The sequence below is a fragment of the Meles meles genome, chromosome 4 (assembly GCF_922984935.1).
Source record: "Meles meles chromosome 4, mMelMel3.1 paternal haplotype, whole genome shotgun sequence".
In the NCBI taxonomy this organism is placed as follows: domain Eukaryota; kingdom Metazoa; phylum Chordata; class Mammalia; order Carnivora; family Mustelidae; genus Meles; species Meles meles.
Genome location: NC_060069.1, coordinates 142,093,098 through 142,114,937, shown reverse-complemented (window position 1 = coordinate 142,114,937; position 21,840 = coordinate 142,093,098). Strand labels below are relative to the sequence as shown.

At 39.2% G+C, this 21,840-nt stretch overlaps 1 pseudogene; it reads right to left on the bottom strand.

Annotated features, from left to right (window-relative positions):
• Window positions 1-364: 364 nt before the first annotated feature.
• On the bottom strand, window positions 365-19,805 carry LOC123940791 (annotated as a pseudogene).
• Between the last annotated feature and the right edge of the window lie 2,035 nt (window positions 19,806-21,840).

Below are 21,840 nucleotides of genomic sequence, written 5' to 3'. Positions count from 1 at the left end.
TGTGCTAGGTGACATGTCCCCATTTTTACCATTGCTTTTTCCACACATATTTTGACATCAATTTTTTGAAACCCAAGGAGCCCAAAGAATTTACAGTTGAAAACATGCCTTTTTCTGGGGCAAGGTATTGGGACCTCTGTTTCTGTTCCTAATACACACTATAATTCTCAGTCAGTGGTTTCCAAATGTTGCTGTTACTTAAAGAGCTTTTAACTGGATGAGGCCATATCCCGCACTACTTAAGTCAGAATTTCTGGGGGTGGGATTCAAGTGAGACTCAGACATTACCACTTCAAATTTTTCGAGGTGATTCTAACATGCAGCCAAGTTGAGAACCCATGATCTGAGTGCTTACTTATAATCTTCAGTAACCTTTTGTTAAAGAAGTATCTGTGCTGCTTTCACATAGGGACACTTGGAACTGGAGGAAGAGATGTAATAAACATAAGAAAAAAGGACTGAAGTGATCAGGAAGGCAAGTTATCATTTATTTTATGAATGGACACTTATAAATTTTGGAGACTTAACCTGTGTTGTAATCATTTCCCAAACAACTCTTCCCTCTCAGCCTTGAACACTAGGAAATCAAAGTAACCTGTAGTACTAAAGTAAACCTTAAAAATAAAATCAATTAGAAAATCATAGGGAATCAGAATCAGATGTAATAGCCCTGGACAGCAACTGCTTGCATTTTTTTCAGTTACTGCTTTGTGTTGTCATTTTTATTTATGTTCAGTAATAATTAAACATTTGATGAGACTCTGTTAAATTCTGCTTTTGATAATATTTTTTCTTGGATAGAGTTCTTTTCTTCTTTTTTCATAATCCTATTTCTTTACTTTTACTGAGGTAAAATTATATGCCGAGCAAGGAATGCATACTGTAAAATTAAGTGTAAAAATCAGTGTTGACAAGTTTAATATGTAATATTAATAAAACATTGAATATAATATTAATAAAACAAATAAAACATTTGCATCATCTTAGGAAGCTTCCTTATGCTTCCTTTCAAACAATCCAGTAAACAACCTCTGTTTTTATTTCTATTACCATATATTAGTTTTGTCTGTTCTTGGACTTTTTATAAATTAAATCATACACCACATACTTGCTTATGTCTCTTTTTGCTCAACATGATTATGAGATTCATCCCTATTGCTGTGTGTCTCAGCAGTTCATTCTTCTGCATTGCTCAGTAATATTCCATTATTTCAATGTAACGTAATTACTTTATCCGTTTCCTATTGATTGGCATTTGAGTTATTTTTAGCTTTTGGCAGTTATCAATAAAGCTGCTATGAAAGCTTATACAAATCTTTTTTGTACATGTTTTGATTTCTGTTGGGTGCATTTTCTCCCCAGAGTCCAACTGCTGAAACATACCGTCAATGTACCTTCAGAAATGACTTTTTTAAAAGTTGACTTTAGAAGTTGTATGTGTAAACTCTAAGCAGCAAAGTATAAAAGTTCTATTAGTTCTACAACTCACCAACATTCAATGTGGTCAGTCTTTTCCATTTTAGAAGATTTGAAGTAGTAAGGTTTACTATTTTTGCAGATTTTTTTTCAATATGATGACCTAAAATTGTTTATATTTGAGACAGATAATTTAATTTTATGGTTTTATTTAATATCTTTAAGTTTGCTACAGATGGAAATTCGCTCTTGAGCTAGTCTCCTTCTACACTATACCCAAAAGGTTTAATTTTTTGTTTAAAGATAAAGAACATAAATTTATTTATGTATTCATTTATTTTAATTCAGGAATAATTAACGTACAGTGTTATGTTCAAACTAGTTTATTTTAAATAAACTAGTTTATTTAGATCAAATAATTTTAAATGATATGCAATATTATAGAAATAAATACATGTCTTTTAAATAAAAATAATTTAAATATCAAGAAAAAATAATAACTAGCAGAGAAATATAGAATATGGGTAGACTTGATTTAAGGTTAGAACTTAAGTAGGTAGGCAAAGCAAATGAAGATTATGACATTCTAGATCAGTATTTGATAAGCCAGTATTCTGAGAATAACGTGCAGATTTTCCAAGAGCATTTAGTATTCAATTCAACTGTAGTACCTGTGGCATTAAGACAAAATGAAATGTTGCTTCTTCATTAGGCTAATGTTTAAATTGTTTCCACTTCTTTTTGTAATAAATGCTTTTGCTTTTTGTCATTTTTCTTGTTCCATTTTGTCTTTGTTTTATTTTATATATATGTATATAGTTGTTTTTTTTTAAAGATTTTATTTATTTATTTGACAGAGAGAAATCACAACTAGGCAGAGAGGCAGGCAGAGAGAGAGAGAGAGAGAGAGAGGGAAGCAGGTTCCCCGCTGAGCAGAGAGCCCCATGTGGGACTCGATCCCAGGACCGCGAGATCATGACCCGAGCCGAAGGCAGCGGCCCAACCCACTGAGCCACCCAGGCGCCCCTGTATATAGTTTTTTAATTCCAGTATAATTAATGTAGTTTTATATTAGTGTCAGTGTACAATATAGTGATTCAACAATTCTATACATTACTCAGTGCTCATCATGACAAATATACTCTTAATCTCCTTCACCTATTTCACACATCTGCCCACCCACCTCCCATCGGGTATCCACCAGCTTGTCCTCTATATTTAAGAGTCTGATCTTTTGTTTGTCTCCTCTCTCTCTCTCTTTTTTCCCTAAACATTGATTTATTTGTTTGACAGAGACAGAGACAGCTAGAAAGGGAACACAAGCTGGGAGTGTGGGAGAGGGAGAAGCAGGCTTCTCGCGGAGCAGGGAGCCCCATGCTGGGCTCAATCCTGGGACCCTGGGATCATGACCTGAGCTGAAGGCAGACAATTAAGGACTGAGCCACCCAGGCACCCCTCCTCTCTTTTTTTTAAGATTTTATTTATTTATTTGTTAGAGAGAGAGAGAAATGGTGAGTACAAGCACGGGGAGGGGCAGGCAGAGAAGCGGGCTTCCTGCTGAGCAAGGAGCCTGATGGAGTACTAGATCTCAGGTCCCTGCCAACATGATCCAAGCCAAAGGCAGACACTTAAACAACTAAGTCATCCAAGCATCTCTGCTTGTCTCTTTTTTCCTTTGATCATTTTTTTTTCTTTCTTAAATGCCATATATGATTGAAATTGTACAGTATTTGTTTTTCTGTGACTTATTTTATTTAGCATTATATTCTCTAGATCCATCTAAGCTGTTGCAAATGGAAACATCTCATTCTATTTTTATAATTGAGTAATGTACCATTATGTATATGTAGCACATCTTCTTTATCCATTCATCTGTCAAAGGACACCAGTTATTTCCATATTTTTGGCTATTATAATAAGGCTGCAATAAACATAGAGGTGCATATATGTTTTTGAATTAGTGTTTTCGTATTCTTTGAGTAAAAACACAGTAGTGGAATTACTCAATCATATGTACTTCTATTTTTAATTTTTTGAGGTAACTCTGTATGTAGAGTTTTCCACAGAGGCTGCACCAGTTAGCATTCCCACCAACAGTGCACAAGGGTTCTTTTTCTCTACATCCTTGCCAATGCTTGTTGTTTCTTGTGCTTTTGATTTTAGACAAGCATGAGGTAATATCTCATTGTGTTTTTGATTCTCATTTCTCTGACAGCAACCTTGAGCTTCTTTTCGTGTGTGTGTTGGTCATCTGTATGTCTTCTTTGGAGAAATGTCTGTTCATGTCTTCTGTCCATTTTTTAACTGGAATATTTGTGGGCTTTTTGGTGTTGAGTTGTTAAGTTATTTACATATTCTGGATACTAACCCATTATTGAGTATATCATTTATAAATATCTTCTCTCAGTCCATAGGTTGTCTTTTGTTTTGCTGTGAAGAAGGTTTTTATTTTGAGGTAGTCCCTATAGTCTCTTTTTTCTTTTGTTTTCCTTGCCTTAAGAGGCATATATAGAAAAATGTTGCTACACAACTGTCAAAGAAATTACTACCCTGTGCTCTCTTTTAAAATTGTTATGGTTTCAAGTTTCACATTTAGTTCTTTAATCCATTTTGGGTTTATTTTTGTGTATATATGGTATAAGGATGTGATCCAGTTTCATTCTTTTGCACATAACTGTCCACTTTTCCCAACTCCAACTGTTGAAAGATGTCTTTTTCCCATTGAGTATTTTTGCTTCCTTTGCTGAATATTAATTGGCCATCTCATTGTGGGTTTATTTTTGGGTTCTCTGTTCTGCTCAGTTGAATCTGTGTGTCTACTTTTAGGCCAGTAACATACTATCATGATTACTGTAGCTTTGTAGTATGGCTTAAAAACTGGGATTGTGATATCTCTAGTTTTGTTCTTTTCCAAGACTGCTTTGACAATTTGGAGTCTTTTGCAGTTCCATATACATTTTAGGATTACTTATTCTAGTTTTGGAAAAATGTTGTTGATATTTTGATAAGGACTGAATTAAATCTGTAGTTTTCTTTGGGTAGTATGGACATTTTAACAATATTTGTTCTCCCAGTAATTGAGCATGGAATATCTTCCCATTTACTTATGTCATCTTCAGTTTCTTTCATCAGTGTTTTATGGTTTTCAGAGTACAAGTCTTTCAACCCTTTAGTTCAGTTTATTCCAAAGTATTTTACAATATTTGGTGCAGTTGTAAATGAGATTGTTTTCTTAATTTCTCTCTGCTGCTGCATTATAAATGTATAGAAGTGCAATGGATTTCTGTATATTGATTCTGTCTTCTGCAAATTTGTTGAATTTATTGATCAATTTTAGTAATTATTTTGGTGAAGTCCTTAGGGTTTTCTACATATAGCATCATGTCATTTGCAGATTGTGATAGTTGTAATTCCTCCTTACCTACTGAGTGACTTTTATCCATTTTTCTTGTCTGATTGCTGTGGCTAGAACTTTCAGTACTATGCTGAATGAAAGTAATGAGAGAGGACATATTTGTCTTACTCCTGATCTTAGGGGAAACACTTTCAGTTTTTCACCAATGAGTATGATGTTAAACATTATTTTTTGTAAAGATTTTATTTATTTATTTGAGAGAGAGAGAGAGAAGAGAGCACACAAGCAGGGGGAGCTGCAGAGAGAAAAGGAGAAGCAGACTCCCTGCTGAGCAGGGAGTCCAACACAGGGCTCTATCCCAAGACCCTGAGATCGTGACCTGAGCCAAAGGCAGATGCTTTCCATCTGGCACAACCAGGAGTCCCAGCCATGAATTTTTTTATATATGGACTTTATTATGTTGAAATATGTTCCTTCTAAATCTACTTTGTTTAGGGTTTTTCTCATGAATGGCTGTTGTACTTTGTCTAATATGTGTTTTGCACCTACTGAAATGATCTTATAGTTTTTATCCTCTTGCTGATATTATGTTACACTTTGATTTGGGAATATTGAACCACATTTGCACCCCAGAAATAAATTCCATTCTGTCATGGTTAATGCTTTTTTAATATATTTTTTAATATATTGCTAATATTTGCTTGATGATTTTTTGTGTCTATGCTCATCAGAGATACCTGCCTGTAGTTCTCCTTTTTTGGTAGTATCTTTATTTATTTTATTTTATTTATTTTTTAATTAATTAATTTATTTTTTCAGTGTAACAGTATTCATTGTTTTTGCACAACACCCAGTGCTCCATGCAACACGTGCCCTCCCTATTACCCAACACCTGGTTCCCCCAACCTCCTACCCCCACCACTTCATTGAGGAAGACACAAAGAAATGGAAAAATGTTCCATGCTCCTGGATTGGAAGAATAAATATTGTGAAAATGTCTATGCTACCTAAAGCAATCTACACATTTAATGCAATCCCTATCAAAATACCATCCATTTTTTTCAAAGAAATGGAACAAATCATCCTAAAATTTATATGGAACCAGAAAAGACCTCGAATAACCAAAGGAATATTGAAAAAGAAAGCCAAAGTTGGTGGCATCACAATTCCGGACTTCAAGCTCTATTACAAAGCTGTCATCATCAAGACAGCATGGTACTGGCACAAAAACAGACACATAGATCAATGGAACAGAATAGAGAGCCCAGAAATCGACCCTCAACTCTATGGTCAACTCATCTTCGACAAAGCAGGAAAGAATGTCCAATGGAAAAAAGACAGCCTCTTCAATAAATGGTGCTGGGAAAATTTTACAGCCACATGCAGAAAAATGAAATTGGACCACTTCCTTACACCACACATGAAAATAGACTCAAAATGGATGAAGGACCTCAATGTGAGAAAGGAATCTTTATTTATTTTTTTAAAGATTTTTTATTCATTTATTTGACAGAGAGATCACAGGTAGGCAGAGAAGCAGGCAGAGAGAGAGGAGGAAGCAGTCTCCCCACTGAGCCGAGACCCCCCATGCGGGGCTCGATCCCAGGACCCTGGGATCATGACCCAAGCCAAAGGCAGAAGCTTTAACCCACTGAGCCACAAGGCACCCCTTTATTTGGTTTTGATATCAGAGTAATGTTGATGTTGTAGAATGAATTTGGAAACTTGCCATTCTCTTCAATTTTTGGAATACTTTAAGAAAAATAGATATTAACTCTTCTTTAAACGTTTAGCTGAATTCAGTTTTGAAGCCATCTAGCTCTGGACTTTTGTTTGTTAGGTGTTTTTGATTACTGATTCAATTTCATTGCTGATAATAGGTCTGTTCAAATTTTGTATTTTTTCCTGGTTCAGTTTTGGGAGGTTATATGTTTCTAAGAATTTATCCATTTCTTTTAGGTTGTCTCATTTGTTGACATATGTTTGTTGTTATTTCTCTTCTTTCATATCTGATTTTGATTTCTGAGTCCTCTCTCTTTCTTTCTGGAGGGATCTGGCTAACGGTTTATCAATTTTGTTAATCTTTACAAAGAACCAGCTCCTGGTTCCTCTGGTCTATTCTCTTCATTGTTTTGGGGGGTGTGTGTGTGTGTGTGTGTGTGTGTGTGTGTGTGTGTGTGTGTTTTAGTCTCTATTTTGTTTATTTCTGCATTAATATTTATTATTTCCTTCCTTCCACTGGCTTTGGATTTTGTTGGTTCTTTTTCTAGCTCTTTAGATGTAAGGTTAGGTTGTTTATTTGGGACTTTTTTGTTTCATAAAGTATATCTGTATTGCTATGAACTTGCCCCTTAAAAACACTTGCTGCATCCCAAAGATTTTAGACTACTGTGGTTTCATTTTCATTTGTCTTCGTGTTTTTTTATTCCCTTTTCGAATTCTTTGTTCACCTTTTCATTGTTTAGTAGCATCCTATTTAACATCCATGCATTTGTGTTCTTTCCAGATTTTTTCTTGTGGTTGATTTCCAGTTTCATACACTTGTGGCTGGAAAAAGTACTTGTTTTGTGTCCTAATGTATGGTTTTGTTGTACCTTTTTTAAAGAGAAGTTCTCAGCTCACAAGAAAATTAAGAAGAAGATACAGAGATTCCCCATATATTTCCTGCTCCCACACATGCAGAGCCTCCCCTGTTATCAAAAGCAATTGCCAGAGTGGTACATTTGTTAACCAAAAATGAATCTATAGTGACATATCATAATCAACCAAAGTCCATAGTTCACTTTAGGGCTCACTTTTGATATTGTATGTTCTACAGAATTGGAAAAATATACAAAAGCCTGTGTCCATCATTATAGTACCATATGGAGTATTTTCCATGCCCTCAAAATTCTCTGTGCTCTGACTATTCATCTCTCCCTCTCTCACCCAGGTGTCCCTGTGGCTTCTTTCATTCTTTTAACATCATCTTTCACAAAGCAGAAGTATTTAACTTTCATTAAGTACAGCTTACAAATTATTTCTTTCCTGGATCCTGTCTTTTGTGTCATATGCAAACAGTCTTGCCATACCCAAGGTCATCTAAAATTTTTTATGTCATCTTCTAGCAGTTTTATAGTTGTTCATTTTACATTTAGGTCTATGACCTTTCATTCATTCATTCACTCATTCATTCTTAATGAACTGACAAAAGTAATTTATTTTACTTCTTTTTTTTCACCTTGAGTTTTAAGCAATGGTACTCTTTTCACAAATATGACTTTTAAATATAATTTTCAAGCTATAACTCCTATTCACTTTAATTAAAACATAATTTTCTATCGTAGGTACATTAAAATGTCTCCAAACTGCAAAATAAATATCCCACTTCATTTAGAAGGAAATTCAGTTTTCTTTTCTTTCATTCTTTCTCTCTCTCTCTCTCTTTTTTTTTTTTTTTTGACATTCGGTTTTCTTTTTTTTTTCCCATTTTATTTATTTTTTCAGCGTAACAGTATTCATTCTTTTTGCACAACACCCAGTGCTCCATGCAAAACGTGCCCTCCCTATTACCCACCACCTGTTCCCCCAACCTCCCACCCCTGACCCTTCAAAACCCTCAGGTTGCCCCAACCTCCCACCCCTGACCCTTCAAAATCCTCAGGTTGTTTTTCAGAGTCCATAGTCTCTTATGGTTCGCCTCCCCTCCCCAATGTCCATAGCCCACTCCCCCTCTCCCAATCCCACCTCCCCCCAGCAACCCCCAGTTTATTTTGTGAGATTAAGAGTCATTTATGGTTTGTCTCCCTCCCAATCCCATCTTGTTTCATTTATTCTTCTCCTATCCCCCTACCCCCCCATGTTGCTTCTCCATGTCCTCATATCAGGGAGATCATATGATAGTTGTCTTTCTCCGATTGACTTATTTCACTAAGCATGATATGCTCTAGTTCCATCCACGTCATCGCAAATGGCAAGATTTCATTTCTTTTGATGGCTGCATAGTATTCCATTGTGTATATATACCACTTCTTCTTTATCCATTCATCTGTTGATGGACATCTAGGTTCTTTCCATAGTCTGGCTATTGTAGACATTGCTGCTATAAACATTCGGGTACACGTGCCCCTTCGGATCACTATGTTTGTATCTTTAGGGTAAATACCCAGTAGTGCAATTGCTGGGTCATAGGGTAGTTCTATTTTCAACATTTTGAGGAACCTCCATGCTGTTTTCCAGAGTGGTTGGACCAGCTTGCATTCCCACCAACAGTGGAGGAGGGTTCCCCTTTCTCCGCATCCTCGCCAGCATCTGTCATTTCCTGACTTGTTAATTTTAGCCATTCTGACTGGTGTGAGGTGATATCTCATTGTGGTTTTGATTTGTATTTCCCTGATGCCGAGTGACGTGGAGCACTTTTTCATGTTTCTGTTGGCCATCTGGATGTCTTCTTTGCAGAAATGTCTGTTCATGTCCTCTGCCCATTTCTTGATTGGATTGTTTGTTCTTTGGGTGTTGAGTTTGCTAAGTTCCTTATAGATTTTGGATACTAGCCCTTTATCTGATATGTCGTTTGCAAATATCTTCTCCCATTCTGTCAGTTGTCTTTTGGTTTTGTGAACTGTTTCCTTTGCTGTGCAAAAGCTTTTGATCTTGATGAAATCCCAATAGTTCATTTTTGCCCTTGCTTCCCTTGCCTTTGCCGTTGTTCCTAGGAAGATGTTGCTACGGCTGAGGTCGAAGAGGTTGCTGCCTGCGTTCTCCTCAAGGATTTTGATGGATTCCTTTCTCACATTGAGGTCCTTCATCCATTTTGAGTCTATTTTCGTGTGTGGTGTAAGGAAGTGGTCCAATTTCATTTTTCTGCATGTGGCTGTCCAATTTTCCCAGCACCATTTATTGAAGAGGCTGTCTTTTTTTCCATTGGACATTCTTTCCTGCTTTGTCAAAGATGAGTTGACCATAGAGTTGAGGGTCGATTTCTGGGCTCTCTATTCTGTTCCACTGATCTATGTGTCTGTTTTTGTGCCAGTACCATGCTGTCTTGATGATGACAGCTTTGTAATAGAGCTTGAAGTCTGGAATTGTGATGCCACCAACTTTGGCTTTGTTCTTCAATATTCCTTTGGCTATTCGAGGTCTTTTCTGGTTCCATATAAATTTTAGGATTATTTGTTCCATTTCTTTGAAAAAAATGGATGGTATTTTGATAGAGATTGCATTAAATGTGTAGATTGCTTTAGGTAGCATAGACATTTTCACAATATTTATTCTTCCAATCCAGGAGCATGGAACATTTTTCCATTTTTTTGTGTCTTCCTCAATTTCTTTCATGAGTACTTTATAATTTTCTGTGTATAGATTCTTAGTCTCTTTGGTTAGGTTTATTCCTAGGTATCTTATAGTTTTGGGTACAATTGTAAATGGGATTGACTCCTTAATTTCTCTTTCTTCTGTCTTGTTGCTGGCGTACAGAAATGCAACTGATTTCTGTGCATTGATTATATACCCTGATACTGTACTGAATTCCTTTACAAGTTCTAGCAGTTTTGGAGTGGAGCCTTTTGGGTTTTCCACGTATAGTATCATATCATCTGCGAAGAGTGATAGTTTGACTTCTTCTTTGCTGATTTGGATGTCTTAATTTCCTTTTGTTGTCTGATTGCTGAGGCTAGGACTTCTAGCACTATGTTGAATAGCAGTGGTGATAGTGGACATCCCTGCCGTGTTCCTGACCTTAACGGAAAAGCTTTCAGTTTTTCTCCATTGAGAATGATATTTGCGGTGGGTTTTTCATAGATGGCTTTGATAATATTGAGGTATGTGCCCTCTATCCCTACACTTTGAAGAGTTTTGATCAGGAAGGGATGCTGTACTTTGTCAAATGCTTTTTCAGCATCTATTGAGAGTATCATATGGTTCCTGTTCTTTCTTTTATTAATGTGTTCTATCACATTGATTGATTTGCGGATGTTGAACCAACCCTGCAGCCCTGGAATAAATCCCACTTGATCGTGGTGAATAATCCTTTTAATGTCCTGTTGAATCCTATTGGCTAGTATTTTGGCGAGAATTTTTGCGTCTGTGTTCATCAAGGATATTGGTCTGTAGTTCTCTTTTTTGGTGGGATCCTTGTCTGGTTTTGGGATCAAGGTGATGCTGGCCTCATAAAATGAGTTTGGAAGTTTTCCTTCCATTTCTATTTTTTGGAACAGTTTCAGGAGAATAGGAATTAGTTCTTCTTTAAATGTTTGGTAGAATTCCCCTGGGAAGCCGTCTGGCCCTGGGCTTTTTTTTGTTTGGAGATTTTTGATGACTATTTCAATCTCCTTACTGGTTATGGGCCTGTTCAGGTTTTCTATTTCTTCCTGGTTCAGTTGTGGTAGTTTATATGTCTCTAGGAATGCATCCATTTCTTCCAGATTATCCAATTTGTTGGCGTAGAGTTGCTCATAGTATGTTCTTATAATTGTCTGTATTTCTTTGGTGTTAGTTGTGATCTCTCCTCTTTCATTCATGATTTTATTGATTTGGGTCCTTTCTCTTTTCTTTTTGATGAGTCTGGCCAGGGGTTTATCAATCTTATTGATTCTTTCAAAGAACCAGCTCCTAGTTTCATTGATTTTTTCTATTGTTTTTTTGGTTTCTATTTCATTGATTTCTGCTCTGATCTTTATGATTTCTCTTCTCCTGCTGGGTTTAGGGTTTCTTTCTTGTTCTTTCTCCAGCTCCTTTACACGTAGGGTTAGGTTGTGTACTTGAGACCTTTCTTGTTTCTTGAGAAAGGCTTGTACCGCTATATATTTTCCTCTCAAGACTGCCTTTGCTGTGTCCCACAGATTTTGAACTGTTGTGTTTTCATTATCATTTGTTTCCATGAATTTTTTCAATTCTTCTTTAATTTCCTGGTTAACCCATTCATTCTTTAGAAGTGTGCTGTTTAGTCTCCATGTATTTGGGTTCTTTCCAGCTTTCTTCTTGTGATTGAGTTCTAGCTTCAGAGCATTGTGGTCTGAAAATATGCAGGGAATGATCCTAATCTTTTGATACCGGTTGAGACCTGATTTGTGACCCAGGATGTGATCTATTCTGGAGAAGGTTCCATGTGCACTAGAGAAGAATGTGTATTCTGTTGCTTTGGGATGAAATGTTCTGAATATATCTGTGATGTCCATCTGGTCCAGTGTGTCATTTAAGGCCTTTATTTCCTTGTTGATCTTTTGCTTGGATGATCTGTCCATTTCAGTGAGGGGAGTGTTAAAGTCCCCTACTATTATTGTATTATTATTGATGTGTTTCTTTAATTTTGTTATTAATTGGTTGATATAGTTGGCTGCTCCCACGTTAGGGGCATAGATATTTAAAATTGTTAGATCTTCTTGTTAGACAGACCCTTTGAGTAGGATATAGTGTCCTTCCTCATCTCTTATTATAGTCTTTGGCTTAAAATCTAATTGATCTGATATAAGGATTGCCACCCCAGCTTTCTTCTGATGCCCATTAGCATGGTAAATTGTTTTCCACCCCCTCACTTTAAATCTGGAGGTGTCTTCGTGTCTAAAATGAGTTTCTTGTAGGCAACATACTGATGGGTTTTGTTTTTTTATCCATTCTGATACCCTGTGTCTTTTGATTGGGGCATTTAGCCCATTAACATTCAGGGTAACTATTGAGAGATATGAATTTAGTGCCATTATTAGCCTGTAAGGTGACTGTTACTGTATATTGTCTCTGTACCTTTCTGATCTACTACTTTTAGGCTCTCTCTTTGCTTAGAGGACCCCTTTCAATATTTCCTGTAGAGCTGGTTTGGTGTTTGCAAATTCTTTCAGTTTTTGCTTGTCCTGGAAGCTTTTGATCTCTCCTTCTATTTTCAATGATAGCCTAGCTGGATAGAGTATTCTTGGCTGCATGTTTTTCTCGTTGAGTGCTCTGAATATATCATGCCAGCTCTTTCTGGCCTGCCAGGTCTCTGTGGATAAGTCTGCCACCAATCTAATATTTTTACCATTGTATGTTACAGACTTCTTTTCTCGGGCTGCTTTCAGGATTCTCTCTTTGTCACTAAGACTTGTAAATTTTACTATTAGGTGACGGGGTGTGGACCTATTCTTGTTGACTTTGAGGGGGGTTCTCTGCATCTCCTGGATTTTAATGCTTGTTCCCTTTGCCATATTAGGGAAATTCTTTCCAATGATTCTCTCCAATAGACCTTCTGCTCCCCTCTCTGTTTCTTCTTCTTCTGGAATCCCAATTATTCTAATGTTGTTTTGTCTTATGGTGTCACTTATCTCTCGAATTCTCCCCTCATGGTCCAGTAGCTGTTTGTCCCTCTTTTGCTCGGCTTCCTTATTCTCTGTCATTTGGTCTTCTATATCACTAATTCTTTCTTCTGCCTCATTTATCCTAGCAGTGAGAGCCTCCATTTTTTATTGCACTTCATTAATAGCTTTTTTGATTTCAACTTGGTTAGATTTTAGTTCTTTAATTTCTCCAGAAAGGGCTTTAATATCTCCAGAGAGGGTTTCTCTAATATCTTCCATGCCTTTTTCGAGCCCGGCTAGAATGTTCAGAATCGTCATTCTGAACTCTTGATCTGACATATTACCCATGTCTGTGTTGATTAGGTCCCTAGCCTTTGGTACTGTCTCTTGTTCTTTTGTTTGTGGTGATTTTTTCCGCCTTGTCATTTTGTCCAGATAAGAAGATATGAAGGAGCAAATAAACTACTAAAAGGGTGGCAAAGACCCTGGAAAAATGCGCTGTAACCAAATCAGAAGAGACCCCAAATTGTGGGGGGGAGAAAGGGGATAAAAACAGGTTCTTTCAGAAAGTGGTTGATTTTCTGTTTCTAGAGTTGCTGTTCTTCTTCTCTTTGCTCTCCCGTTGGATTTGTAGGTGTTTGCAATATTTAGATAAGCTATTGAGCTGATCTCCTGCTACCTGATGTAGTCTCAGGCTGCTACTTCTCCGCCATCTTGACTCCTCCCCCCAGAAGATATATTCTGACAACATTCGGTTTTCTTAATTGTCAGGATAAAATAAGGCTTTTTCAGATGGAATATCAAAGAAAGTGAATTTAAAGGCCAAATTATGATAATGATTTATAGTGTATTTCATTAATTATTCTGAGTAGTTAGATTTTCCCATCTAGAAATTGAAAAGCACTTGATGAATAATGTTTTGATAACTTCAGTGAAAAATGCATGTTCTTTATTAAAGAAGTTACAACTTGACCTCATCAGCTGTTACAGAGCAAAAACTTTGTTATATTTTCATCTGAGCCATAGAAATATGTGTTTCATTTTGACAACGTCCTTGAGGCATGATTAGTAAACAAGAGAATTTACATATATATTTACATAATGTGGCCATTTTTGTCAAATGTACGTAACTGTGAAAGCATCAAAACAATTAAGATAATAAATACATGTATTATCCCCCCGAATTTGTCCGGTACCACTTTGTAATCCCTGCTGCACTGCCGTTTCCTCACACCCAGAAAACCACTGATATTTAATTCACTATGGATTAGGTTATATTTCCTAAAATTTTTATTTTTTGTTTTTGTTTTTTGTTTCTGGGTTGTTTTTTGTTGTTGTTTTGTTTTGTTTTTAATAAATGGAATCACAAAATCTGTTATCTTGTTTCTGGATTCTTTCACTCAAGACATAATTTTGAGAATCATCTACATTGTTTGTTGCAATAATTCACTTCTTTGTAAAATTTAGATATAATGGACATATAACATTGTGTAGGTTTGAGGTGTACAATACCTTAACTAGATAATGTGGTATCTAGTCATTTAACAACTTTGAATTATATGATATGGTATTGTTGACTATAACCATGATGTTGTACATTAGATCTCCAGAACTTCATTCATCTTCTAACCACAAATTTGTACCCCTTTACCAACATAGTCCTAATTTCCTCACTCAGTCCTTACCCCTTGGTAACCACCATTGTACTCTCTGCTTCTAGAAGATCAACTTTTTGAGCTTCTACATATATTTTAAATCATAAAGTATTTGTCTTTCTCTACTTATCTCATTTAACATAGTGCCCTCAAGGTCCATATGTTGTCACAAATAACAGAACGTTCTCCTTCCCTGTGCTATTCTATGCTTATGCCATAATATTCTATTGTGTGTAGACATTTTATATATATACTATATATCCTTCTTCTTCGCTCATTTGTCCATTGATGGGTACTTAAGTTGTTTTCATATTTGGATCATACAACTCAAAGAGAAACCAAACAGTATGATTTAAAAATGGGTAGAGAAACTGAATAATATTTCTCTGAAAAAGACACAAATGGCCAAGAGGTACATGAATAGATGCTCAACATCACTAATTATCAGGGAAATGCAAATCAAAATTACAATGAGATACCTCTCACACATGTTAGAATGACTATCCTCAAGAACACATGAGATAACTGATGTTCACAAGGATGTAGAGAAAAGGGAGCCCTTGTGCACTGTTGGTAAGAGGGTAAACTACTACAGCCACTTTGAAAACAGATTGTGATCCAACAATTCCACTTTTGGGTATATATCCCAAGGTAATGAAAGCATGGTTTCAAAAAGATATCAGGACTACCATGTTTATTGCAGTTTTATTCATGATAATTCACGCCTTTTATTGTTAGCTAGCATTGTGTCTGTCTTAATATCAAACAAAGTAGATTTTAGAGCAAAGAATTTTATGAGGGATAAGTAAGATCTTTTCACAATGATAAAGGGGCGAATTCATCAGGAAGACATAACAATTCTAAATATTTCTATATCTAATAATGAGCTTCAAAACAAAAGCAGCAAAACTGATAGAACTGCAAGGAGACATTGACAAATCCACAATTATAGTCACAAATTTTAACACCATTCTGTGAATAATGGATAGAACCAGGAGACAGAAAATCAGTAAAAATATAGAACCCTTACATAGCATTATCAACCAAATTGACATAATTGATATTCAGAGCACACTCCACAAAAATGCAGAACCAAACACATTCTTTTCAAGTTTAGATGGAATATTTGCCAAGATAGATGATAGTCTGTGTCATAAAATAAGTCTCAATAAATTTAAAAGTAGTCAAGCCATAACAAAGTGTGCTCTCTGAACATTATTTGATTTTTTATTTACCTGTTATGTACAATTGAAAATCACAATTATTGCTCAATTTGTAAAGTATAGAATACTTTAAAATCTGGATAAATGATAAAATAACTAATTTGAAATCTCCAAGAAACATAGATTGTTATGAATATGTGTTTTTAAATCTATGATCTATGAATAATTTCTTATCAAGAAGAAGAGATGGAACAAAGGCCATTAAAAGAAAAGGAGCCAGTTCTCTCCTTTAAAATATTACTGATTTTTAAATATTACTGATTATTTTAAGTAATCAGTTTTTGAAAATATTCTTGGGCTGCAGAATTGGATTAAGAACATTCCTTAGCACTCCAGAGCAAAAATAAGGTAGGTGATTATTTGAATTAGTTTTTCTCTGAATTTTGAATAGCCAGGCTTTAACATATATTTTATAATATTCTTCCTTATATTTTATATAAATATTTTATTTCTTATACTTAAGTATATCATCAGCAAGTATATTTTAAAGTTATATAGCTGATTCTATTAATATTGTTTTATTGCCAAATCTAATGTACATATGGAGAGCATAACTAAAGTTTGAGTTTAAACCAGTTGTATTCAGAGATTAATTTTAAATTCATTATTAATACATGTTGTCTCTTGATATGTGATGCTTAATGAAAAAAAAATCAGAATAGGAGTTGCTTGACCTGAATTTGAATTTTGTTTCTGTCACTTCCCACATACATAAAAGCAAGAAAATACATTTCATCTTTCTACTGGTCAGAATTTTAGTTATAAAAATAATGGGAATTAACAATGAGGTGTCTAGTACCTATATAAACTCTATTATTTATTTCATTCCATTCTATGATTTTCTTTCTAAGTGTAAAACCTCTTTCTATCTATTGCAACTTAAATATTTTGAGCCATTTCACTGCTTGGTAGGACATATATTATTTGCCGCTGCTAATCCATCGTGCTTTTTGATGATATCCTCTCTCATCGTGACTGGGTAGGCACAAAGTTTGGAAGTTGTCATATTAACAAGAGTAATGTAAACAGAGGCTTGATAAATAATTGCGCACTGGAATTTGTGCTCCTGAAAAACTCTCTAAAAGCCATTCACCACACTCTAAAATCTTTGTACAGGACTGCAGGATGATTTGAAGCCCTGTGGAGAAAGACTTAGAGGTTGAGAGAACGTTTTCCACATTCTAGTTTCCCCTGAGGGTCTAGCTGAATGCAATGGTCTAACCGACCTCAGCACATCTCTATGGCAAAAGACATCAAATTAAGCAAAGTCAACACACAAAAAAATCATAGTTTAATAAAACGTGCTTGCTTTTCCATTATATTTGGCAATGGCTTATAATGTAGATTGATGGACAGAGCATTAACCCCCAAAGGATGCCTGGGTCCCAATCCTTAAAACCTGCAAATATATTGCCTTACATGGGAGGAGGAGGAAAAAAGGCTTTGTGGATTTGATTAAGTTAGAAGCTATGAAGAGGGGGATTATATTGGATTATCCAGGTAGACTCAATATGATCACAGACTTTTTTTTTTAATATTTTATTTATTTGACAGAGAAATCACAACTAGGCAGAGAGGCAGGCAGAGAGGCAAGCAAAGAGGCAGGCAGAAAGGCAGGAGGAAGCAGGCAGAGAGGCAGGAGGAAGCAGGCTCCCCGCGGAGCAGAGAGCCCAATGTGGGGCTCGATCCCAGGACTCTGGGATCATGACCTGAGCCGAAGGCAGAGGCTTTAACCCACTGAGCCACCCAGGCGCCCCTGATCACAGACTTTTCAACAAAAAATAGAAAGGCAGGTATTATGAGTCAGAGAAGGCATGTTGATAGAATCAGAGGTTTAAGTGATACCGTTGCAGGCTTTGCTGATGGAAGGATACTTTGAGTCATGGAATGTGGGCAGTCTTCATGTTATTAACTGAATATTTATATCCCCCTCACATTTTTATGTTGAAACTATAGTCTCCAATGTGATGGTACTTAGAGGTGAAGCTTGTGGGAGGTAGTTAGGGTTAGAGGTTTAGATGAGGTCATGAGAGTCAGGCCTTCATGATTGTTAGGGTCCGTGATCAAAGGAACGAGACTGACACAAAGCGAAAATCAAGCAAAGTTTTATTTCACGCCATGCATCAGAAACCAAACTACATTAGAAACCAAACTGCATTAGAAACCAAACTGCATTAGAAACCAAACTGCATTAGAAACCAAACCGACTGGTAGGTGCCCGAGTCTTGCTGGGGACCACCACCTCCCAGTAGCTGGGGTCCCCCCTGGAGGCTCCCTGCCTCACCCTCACTGTACCACAGACCCACTCCCGGCATGGCTGCACCGTTGGCTCTTGAGAGGCTGCTCCTGATAGCGGCGCTCCCCGAGGCGGCGTGGCTGTTTGCGGCGGCGCTGCTGCTGATACTCTGGCTCAGGGTGGCATCACTCGTGGCATCGCAGTGGCGCCGCTGCCGCTGCTGCTCTGGGCGGTGCACGGGGCGATGTCGCTGGAGTTGGCGCCGCTGCTGCTGCTGCTCTGGGCGGTGCGGTGCAGGGGGCGATGCCGCTTGAGGTGGCGCCGCCACCGCTGCTGCTCTGGGCGGTGCACAGGGCGATGCCGCTCGCTGTGGCGCCGCTGCCGCTGCTGTTCGCGGTGGTGCACGGGGCGATGCCTCTGGCTGTGGCGCCGCTGCCGCTGCTGCTCGTGGTGGTGCACGGGGCGGCACCACTCGTGTTACGGCTCAAGGCGGCCCCGCTGCCACTGCTGCTCTGGTGCACGAGGCAGTGCCGCTTGCTGTGGCGTCGCTGCCGCTGCTGCTCTGGGCGGTGCACGGGGCGATGCCGCTGGCTGTGGCACCGCTGCCGCTGCTGCTCGCGGTGGTGCACGGGGCGGCACTGCTCGTGTTACAGCTCAAGGCGGCCCGCCGCCGCTGCTGCTCTGGTGCACGAGGCGGTGCCGCTTGCTGTGGCGTCGCTGCAGATGTTGCTCTGGGCGGTGCACGGGGAAATGCCGCTTGCTGTGGCGCCGCTGCCGCTGCTGCTCTGGGGGGTGCACGGGGCGGCACCGCTTGTGTTACAGCTCAAGGCGGCCCCGCCACCACTGCTGCTCTGGTGCAGGAGGCGGTGCCGCTTGCTGTGGCGTCGCTGCCGATGATGCTCTGGGCGGTGCACGGGGTGATACCGCTGGCTGTGGCGCCACTGCTGCTGCTGCTCTGGGCGGTGCACGGGGCGGTGCACGGGGCGGTGCCGCTCATGTTACGGCGCCGCTCGTGTTACAGCTTGCGGTGGTGCAGGGCTCTTGCTTGTGCGTCACCAGGTACTGGTTGCTGCAGCCGCGGGACTTGTACTCAGTGTCGAAGCGCGGGTCGTGCTCGCGCTGGACGTCCACTGGCGCCACCCAGGCGCCCAGCGACACGTCCTCGCTGTGCCACGTGCACAGGTACTCCCGGCTGAGGCGCAGGTAGTGCACCAGGTCGGCCGAGAGCACGTAGCCGCCGCCCAGCGCGTAGGGCAGGTAGTAGTCGCACAGCTGCCAGGCGGCCTCCGCCAGCGGCCCCCAGGCTTGACACGGCCGCGGCCCGAGAAGAAGCCCCAGCAGAGGTGGCGGCGGCGTGCGGGGGTCGCGAGCCCGCAGCTCGGCCAGCAGCGCGTCCAGCCGCGCGAACGAGTCGTCGTCCGCCTTGAGCACGAACTCGAAGGCCACGTGCTCGTCCAGCCAGGCCAGCATGGCCAGCACCTTGGCCGTGAGGTTCTCGTATGCGTCGCGCAGCGCGGGCAGCAGCAGCAGGTCGCCGTGCCGCGCCTGTTCGCGCTCCAGGGCGCACAGCTCCTCGGCGCCCAGGCCGCCCGTGCCCACCGCGAAGCGGTGTTGTTTTAGACTGGGCCCAAGTTCCCAGAATCTGAGCCCTGGGAAGCGTCGTGAGGTTTCCCGCATTCTGTCTAAGAAAACAGGCTCTGCCCTCCGGCACGTCCTTTTGCAGACAGCACGTGCGGCCTCCAGGCTGATCTTCAGAAGATCAGGGTTTCTTTTTTCCCATTAGATGTGAAAAGTGAGTGCCGCAGTCATCACGAGAGTCAAATAAAGAGGCTCCAGGGGGGACCCCAGCGACTGGGAGGTGGTGGTCCCCAGCAAGACTCGGGCACCTACCAGTCGGTTTGGTTTCTAATGCAGTTTGGTTTCTAATGCAGTTTGGTTTCTAATGCAGTTTGGTTTCTAATGTAGTTTGGTTTCTGATGCATGGCGCGAAATAAAACTTTGCTTGATTTTCGCTTTGTGTCAGTCTCGTTCCTTTGATCACGGACCCTAACAATGATGAAGTTAATGCCTCATAAAAAGAGAATTATAAATGAGATCTCCCCCCCACCCCACTTTCTCCATCTTCCCCGCCCCCCTCCCTCTTTCCCTCTGTCCACCCTTTCTTCTTTCACTGTGTGAATGCATACAGCAAGGAAAGGCCATGTGGGGGCATAACCAGAAGGAGGAGCTTCACCAAGAACCCACCCATGCTGCCACCCTAATTTCAAACTTCCAGCCTCCAGAACCGGAAGAAATAAATGTTTGTTGTTCAAGCCACGGATACTTTGGTAACTCGTTATAGCAACTTGAACTGACTAAGACATTCTGGAAGCCTCTGGACTAACACAATCCTGCTGGCACCTTTACAACTATGGAATAATAAATTTGTGGATTGTTTTGTTTTGTTTTAAGATTTACTTATTTATTGGAGAGGGAGAGAGAATCTTAAGCAGACTCCTGCTGAGCATGGAGCCCAGTGTTGGGGGGGGAGGGTGGTGCCTGATGCAGGGCTTGATCCCGGGACCCTGGATCATGACCCGATCCAAAACCAAGAACCAGACACTTAAACAACTGTGCCACCTGGGCGTCCTGGGTTTGCTTTTTAAGGTCACCAACTTCCTTGGTGCAGCAATAGGAAAGGAATACAACTCATATAAGTAAAAGGCAAACTGTAACTATAACTTGTTTACTACTAATGCACAACTTACACAACTTAAAGTAAGTTGTCCTTAGCTTTGTGACTGGACAGGATCTAGAGGACTGAATGTGGGTAAGCTGCTAGAAGAGTTAGTCTAAGACACTGGAGACAAAGAAAACCACGTTTATACTAACAGAACAATTAGGGAAACCGTTGCTTCTGATAAATTGCAAAACAGAAAATAAACTAGTGAGTTTATAAATCTCACTAAGAAGATTGTCGGGCAGCATACTGAAAGTGGTATCTATCTTTATTTTCCTCTCAATTATGATAAGATCTTTCATGAGAAAGATGTGCTTACAAGATAGATACTCAAATTTTAAGCAGAATTTAGAGGAATTATTTTTTACCCAAGACTTTTTCTCTCCTTCCCACATTTAGAGCTGTCACAAGCTTCTCAGAATAATAAATGGCATAAGGATAATATCAAATTAGTCTATTCTCAGTAAAACATAATCTTGAGAACAAAAATCACAAGGGTGTCCTTTGTTTTGGTCACATAGAAATTTAAGGAAGTGCCTCATAGACTTTCTTAATTAGACAATGGGCTTTTGAGACTCTTAAGAACACTATTTTATAGCACCTCATTTTTAGCCCAACATAGAAAGACCACTGTCTTAAAAAAATTTAAGAGTGTAGATTTTGTCTCATACAGGATTATAATATGATACATTAAAAAAAAACTCACAGGGGTGCCTGGGTGACTCAGTAGGTTAAGCCTCTGCCTTTGGCTCAGTCATGATCTCAGGGTCCTGGGATCGAGCCCCACATCAGGCTCTCTGCTCAGTGGGGAGTCTGCTTCCCCCTCTCTTTCTGCCTACCTCTCTGTCTACTTGTGATCTCTTTCTGTCAAACAAATAAATAAAATCTTAAAAAAAAAAAAAAAACCTCACAGTTTTTAAAGGAGTTGTATCAGCTTGAACTTAATGGGACTTGGTTTAGACGTAAATAGATTTCTAAGTAATAGATATATTT